Below are 7,704 nucleotides of genomic sequence, written 5' to 3' on the forward strand. Positions count from 1 at the left end.
GGTCCTCAGGTCCCTGGATTTCAGTTAGGACCAGTATTCGGGATGAGGTCTCATTATGCTTCCTGTTACAGCTTGCCACTGATTAGCTTCCAAAATTTGAGACTCCCTTGGGCTTGTACTATTGCTTCTCTCCAGGAGGGACTCCTTTTCTGCCTTTAGAAAGACGCCAGTGGTGTGGATAGTTCACCATCCTACAGTGGGGTGACTGGAGCTGTCTGCCTCATTTCCTGGACAGTCCTAGCTGGGGGCCAGTTGCAGAGACTTTCCCAGGGTGCTGCTACTGGCAAACGAGTGGTGGGAAGGAGGAGGAGGTGTCTCCACTTACTGACTAATTGGCCTGGCTCTAGACCTCATTTTCCACAAGGAAAACCATGAAACAGTTTTGGCAGAAGTATTAACTCTCAAAGTTAGTTAAATGTTGCATGTGTATAAACCGGTTTGCCGCTCCATCACAGCTTAGAAAAATTTCTTTTCCTAAAGGCGATGACAATTTTCAATGTTACAAAGGGAACAAAGACATTATTTGCGAATTAACACATCAGTACTGAGTCACATAAATATAATTCAAAGAGCAGATGCGAGCTGTGTGAGTATGGTCAGTTTTCTACTCTACATGGAGGCCTTGGGGATGGTAGCTGCCTTCTCATTACAGCGTGGCTGGCAACACCACTCGCTGGGGGCCCTGGGCTTCTGTTTGTAGTTTTTGTTTATGTCATTTTTGCAAAATCAATGCGGGTGTTTGAAGCAGTCAGATTTTCTAGAAGCTGTGTACTTGTTATAGACAGCCTGTGTTTTGTGAATTCAGAGAAAGTTCACAGAGCTGCCTTTGGCCAAAGGGGCCTATTTCAATAGCTCTAAATCACTCTCCCTGACTGAGCTCATGTCTGGCCCAGAAGATAGACTGTGCCCTTTCTGTGGAACTTTCATTTCTTGCTCCTTACTTTTTCTCTTAAGGAATAGGGCACTGTCTGTGATTCTGCACACCTGTTGGGTGTATATGACATCAAAGCAGTCCTGAGACATTTCCCCCTCAATTAATTACACACATATTTCTGGATGGCAGAAGGTTAACATAGTCTCCAGCAATCGGAGGTCTCCTTTCTACTTCCTAAAACGTTTCCCAGTGAGCCACGTAGCATCAGCTCTGCAGTTTACTTCTGGCTTCCATCCTTTCATGAATATATTTATTTATTTCCATTGTGATACATATCTAAGAGAACAATTTTAGAAAAATGTTCTTGTTTTAAGGGGAAACCAGATGTCAAAAATCTTTGGCTTTGGGTCGTACAGTTGGTTAAGAGTCCAGCTTTTGGTTTTGTCTCAGGTCATGATCTCGGGGTCATGGGATCAAGCCCTGTGTCCAGCTCTGTGCTTAGCGTGGAGTCTGCTTGAGATTCTCTCTCCCTCTCCCTCTGCCCCACCTGCTCGTGTTCTCTCAATCTCTCTCAAGTAAATAACCAAATCTTAAAAAAAAATCTTTTGGCTTTGTTGGTTTGCTCTCCGATTATCTGGTGGACTTCAGGATGACCATTAATGGGCAGGAAAAAATTTTACACAAGAAAATTTAAAAGAGTAGTAATTTTCTTGGAAGTTTAAAAAATATTACAAAACAAAAAGGGTTCCCCATGTAATAAAGCCTTTGTACACTTAGTTATTGGAAATAAAGGGTCTGGGGCAGCTCTGGTGGCCCAGTGGTTTAGCACTGCCTTCAGCCCAGGGTGTGATCCTGGAGACCCGGGATCGAGTCCCATGTCAGGCTCCCTGCATTGAGCCTGCTTCTCCCTCTGCCTGTGTCTCTGCCTCTCTCATCTCTCTATGTGTCTCTCGTGAATAAATAAATAAAATCTTTATAAAAAAAAAAGAAAATAAAGGGTCATTTTATAGTAATAATAGCAATAAAAATGACTCATATTTATAAGCTCTTTACTGTTTACCAAGCATTTTCATAGATACAATCTCCTCTGTCCTACTAACTGTACTCTAAAGTATACCTAATACTATTACCTAATACTTCTGAGTACAGTTAGGTAAATGTGTAGTAATGATACATGGCCCTTTTTGATGAAAAAAAAAAAAAAAAAGATCAATCTCAAAAGGCTTTACTCAACAGAAAAACCATGTACTAATGACCACTCCATTTCCATACTGAAACTCAGAGAGTTAAGTGATGTACCCAAGGTCACCCAGGCTGTTAAGTGACAGAGCACAGTCTGAATCCCTGCCCTTCTTCCTGATGCTAGAGCTTCTGTTTTATTAGGGGCCACCAACCATCTGGGTCTGCCTGAGAAGGGGGAGGGAACTTCCCCGGGATGCAGGATTTCCCATTTTAAAACCAGACTGTGTTGATCACCCTGCCACTCTATCACCCCGAAGGACACCTGGCCGAGGTTGCTGGTCTTCTTCCAGGACTCTCCCTGGGTCACACTGCCCTAACTGTCCCTGTCTTCTTGCATAGGGTCCTGAGCTCCAACCCTGCAGGCCTTCCCCCTCACCCCTCATTGGCTCTTATTTTTTGTTTTTCTAGGGTGAGGCTTGAATCAGAGAGGCCACTGTTAAAGGAGAAAGAGAACTGAACTTGAAATTTGGAGTCTAGATCTAGCTCTATATCTATATTTTACTTTCTGTGGGACTTGGGGAAGTAATTTATTAATGTTGAGTCCTAGGTTCTTTGGCCATAAAATGGGGATAATGATTCCCACCCAATCTACATGACAGAGTCATTTTGAAACTCTGGTGAAATAATGTATGTGAAAGCAAGCACAAGGAAATATGAATTTACTCATTTTGCACTTTGACGAGATCAGGGTGGTATGGCCGTAGTATTTTGCACTTTGAAATAAACTTTCTGTGTGCTTAAGCTTAAGGCAGGAGCCTAAGTTTTCTTGTCTCATCTCTGTGGATTTGCCTTTGCACCACTCAGGCTTTGCTGATTTGCCAGATGCCCTGGGAGGAAGAGTTCTGCCCCAGGGACCAGCCGTTCATAGTACCCGACAATGGCAGTGACGCGCTCATGTTTTCTATTTGGAGAGCTCAGCTCTGCGTCCATCCTCGTATGGCATCAAAGTCCCCCTTTGTTGCTACCTGGTAACTTCTGTAGTTTTTATGTTTTCATTATTACTAACTCGGTCTCATTCTCTTGATTATATGATAATGCATTCTCTCTTTTACAAGAATGTCTTCCATAAATATGGACTCTTCTTATGGAGAATTTGGATTTCTTCTGCTTGGATATTTCCTCTGCTCTGATACCCCATCCTCTTTCACCCACTGCTAAGACATTCCTATCAAAGAGGGCTCCTAGTAGACAAAGCATTCCAATTCCCCTTGCCAGTTCTTACAGTACTACAGAAACAGAAATAAAGATATTTCTTTATTTATTGTTCAGGAGGTTTGAGGGCCACTTGCTGAGTCAACACCATTTCTCTTCTGTCCTCACCACTCCAGCAGGACCGTGTCCCTTGACTCTAGGTAGACATTCAAGGCACAGCACAATTGGGTCTATTGTGGCCTTTTGGCTGGCAGGCTGGCTGGCCAATCCTGCTCATTCTTACTTTTAGCTTCATTTGGATGATGCATTCCTCACCAGGTGAGCATGGTGGCAAATTCTGGCCCTTCTTTGTGGTGAGGCTGTTTTCTACCCTCTGATGTATATCTCTTCTTTCTCATTGTTAACCTCATTTAGATTCCCTCTCAAAGTCAGTTAAAGGACCTTATCCTCTATAGAATCTTTTCTGACCTGGACCAAAGCAACAAGTCTCTCTTTGGTGAAGTCCTTATCAAATGCTATCTCACATATTGTGTATTTGTATGCCTTGTTTCTCAAACAGCAGTGAGCTCCCGGAAGGCGAGGATTATGTCTTACTCTTCCCTGTCTACAGAACATTTCCTGGTGTGTGCTCACTTCCTTAGCTGACATAGGGTCAAAGGCAGCCATACAAGGATTGCTTTATTGATTTATGAATTCATGGATACTTTTAACCAGGTTCCTTTCACATACTCTTTCTCATCAGTGGGAAAATGGCTTCATTTTCATACTCTGGAAACTTCTCTAGCTTCTACAATTTTGAGGAAATGTGGCAAATACCAACTTTAAGGAATAAATCTCATGAAACCGTGTAAGCAAGTTTGTAATGTTTCAGGTATTAAATTATTTGCCCATGGGTTATTCTTCATTCTTTCATTGGACTGATTTTAACTAGCACTGTTGTTTGAGGTATTGGGTTTCCAACAGCAGGTAACACATGGATTATATTTTCAAGTTGGTCAAAATCAGTCAGAGAAAATGCACATAAGCAAGGATGGGAATACTAAACAATAGATGCTCGTCGGACAAAGGTACTTTGGTTGTATGAAGGACCTTCTGTCACCAATCAGACAGGTACCATTATTTGAATTGGAAGTGTCCAGGAAGGGTGAGTTGAAGAGGAGCATTCCCAGAGGAGAGAACTGCAGGGAAAGGCTCACAGGTGGAAACTAGCTTGTGAGCTTCAGAGGTCTGCAAGTGTTTTCAATGACTAGACCGAAAACTTGGAGTGAAGGGGGGTAATAAAAGGGGTGAGTGGATGAGAGAAAGCTACTAGTCATGGGCAGGGTCCAGATTATGATCTTAGGGTTCTAAGCGAAGGAGTTCAATTTTACTCAGAAAAGCCACAGGGAGAACCATTAAATGATTGCAAAAAGGTTAATTAAGTTAGCATTTTAGAGAGTTTATTGGGTTGGCAGAGTGGATTGTGATATTTCATGTGGGGAATTATGAAGCCTGAACAAAAGTTGTATGTGAGGAATGAGAACAAGAGGGTGAATATTTAGGGGGTGGGATCAATAGCAGTGAGAGAGAAAGGAATTAAGGACAACTTCTGATTTGTTTTGGTTTGGCTGACAAGCTGGACAGATGTTTCAGTCACTTTCCAAGATAGGAAATAAGAAGCAAGCTTTGTGGAGAAGATGTGTTCTCTTTTGATGCATTAAGCAATCTGGGCAGTTTGGGTTTTGAGAAAATATAGATTTGATAACCATTTCACAAAGATATCAGTGGTTTTCAAAGCCTTGAGTTGGATAAAGCCACCAAGGAGACTTTATACAGTGAAAAGACAGAAAGCCAATGATGGAGCGCTTGGGACGCTGACATTTCAGTAGCAAGTGGAAGACATAAGGTTTTCAAAGGAGATTGAAAAGTAGGGTGACCGCTCATTCCAGTTTGCTCTGGAGTGAGCCATTTTTCTAGTCTGGTTAAGGAAGCAGTTCTTTTTTATTCTCCCCTCCACAAATTGTGCAAGCTTCTGATGGTTATTCTTCCTTTACATGTTTTCTACATGATTGGAAAATGAGCGACCCTAGGATTGAGTTGTCAGAGCTCTGGAGACAGAAAAAACAGGCATATAAATATCATAGGAAATGGGAAAAAATCAGAGAAGAGCATGAGGTGGCTGGCAGTTTGCTTAGAACTTTCTGAAGTGAAGACAGAGAGGGCTCCATTTTCCTTTGTAGTTGCTGTCTATGGCTTGTTTGGGATTCTTCCAAATGTGCTTCTGCCCACATGTCACCAAGACATTCAAATCTGCCTTAATTATTCCTGGTAGCTTCCATGGCTCTGTTCTAATAAGCTTAGTTATTGGCGTGGTTTCCCAGCATGGACCAATGATGATGTATGGAGCATGGTCAACTAGAAGACGCTGCTAGGAGGAGTTGGAGTTGCACTTCTACTCCCAGGTGTTATTTTACAGGCCATTCTGTCCAGATGTCGGTTTGACACTCTTGGATATTCCCATTCTTTGAACTTTGTCTCCTTTTGATATCCTTTAATTAAGGCTTTTAGAAATATTTTGTCTGAGGTTTAGTTTGGTTGAACAATCATTTGTGGAGGACCTGTTTTCAGCTAGGCGCTGTGATCTATCCTAGCCTTGAAAAGATGAATTAGACTGTTTTATAGAAGACTGTATCTGGGAACATCAACTCTAAAATTATAAGGCTACTAGGGCAACACCTACCACGGGAGCAAAAACACTTCTAAGCACCTCTGGGCACATACTGAAATACATATGAAAATTACATACTGGAAATATTGCAAACAGGGAACCCTGGGTGGCACAGCGGTTTAGCGCCTGCCTTTGGCCCAGGGAGCGATCCTGGAGACCCAGGATCGAATCCCTCGTCGGGCTCCTGGTGCATGGAGCCTGCTTCTCCCTCTGCCTATGTCTCTGCCTCTCTCTCTCTCTCTCTCTCTGTGACTATCATAAATAAATAAAAAAAAATTAAAAAAAAGGAAATATTGCAAACAGTTACCCTCCTTTCTTGAGTTCTGAGCAAGGTGAGAAGGTCAGGAAAGCATGTTTCCATGTTTCCTGTTCATATGACCACTTAAACATGTAAAAAACTTATCAAGCCCTTATCAAGTGGAATCCCCTTATCCTACTGCTTGGGATCCTTTCCCTTTCCCTCTCCCTAATCTTTGTCTCCAGTAAATAAGTAAGTAAATAAAATCTTAAAAAAAAAAAAAAAAGAAATAAAGAAACCAGCCAAAGGATGAACAGCTAGTAAGTGACTAAGCCAGAATTCAATTTGAGGCAATCTGTAACCATCCCTCTATGCTGCTGCTAGAAATTATTGCTAGTGGACAACTGCTTGGTGGACAACTGCTGGTTAATTGTATGAGAGGGGTGGTGGGCGGGTAGATAGTAACATCCTAAATGTTGAATTCTTTTGGTGAAAAGTCTTCCAGAAGTTTTAGTAACCATCCAAATCAGGCTATTCTCTACTTTTCTTGCAAATCTTTCTGGACTAACCCAATGTGCTCGAATAACTTCAGTACATTGTATGTTTTAGCACAACGACTGCTGACTTGGGTCTTGATTTAGAAATTAAACTGGTTGAAATTGGTGCTTGCTGTTCATAGTAGAATTACTGCATTTAACTTTTATTTCTAGGGAATATTGGATTACATACCCTGTGATTTTGGGAGGAAGAAGCCCCCTGCATATAATGTTAGTAGAAGATGTGGTTGCATTTGAAAATTTTTATGGCACTCTCTGGAATTCTAAATAAAAATTCCAGGAAGGCTGGAGGCTTCTAGACAGCAAGGTCACTTTCAGGGAAAAAGAGATATTTAATTTTCTAGCAACTTCTCAAATTCTGAGAATGGTCTATTTCTTAAATTAAATGTTAATAAGAAATTATTGTGCAATGGGGATGCTGTCGAATGATCTCTTTTTTCTTCATGTTCTCCATTGCTTTTTGGGAGCCAACTCTGGTCCAATGGAAAGGGGCTTGAGTGGAGCCCCCCCTTTTTTTAGCTGTTTTCTGGCACTCCCTCTTTTCCCTGAACACAGACCTTGAACTTAGATTAAAATTGGATATTCTTGATTTATACTTTATAGGACACTTGCTTGCATCTCCAGTGTGTAATTGAAAATCTTTACTAAAAAATCCTTTACCTTTCAGTCCCTGCATGGGCCTCTGCTCCTCCATGGTGTTCTCCATCATTAAAGAATGGCCCATTTAATTGGTTAGGGATAAATTTCTTTCTATTTTTCCAAACTTATGTGTTTCCATTTCATCCAGAAAACGGACATGTTGGCCTGTTAGCACTCCCTGTCACAGCCAGCTGCCTAGGCTCTCGGTTGACCTTTAGGGACACAGTACAAGGGAGGCTTGAAAACTGTTAGTTACAGACTCTATTACTGCCTCCAGACTGCACACAGAATCTAT

The sequence above is a fragment of the Vulpes vulpes genome, chromosome 1 (assembly GCF_048418805.1).
Source record: "Vulpes vulpes isolate BD-2025 chromosome 1, VulVul3, whole genome shotgun sequence".
In the NCBI taxonomy this organism is placed as follows: domain Eukaryota; kingdom Metazoa; phylum Chordata; class Mammalia; order Carnivora; family Canidae; genus Vulpes; species Vulpes vulpes.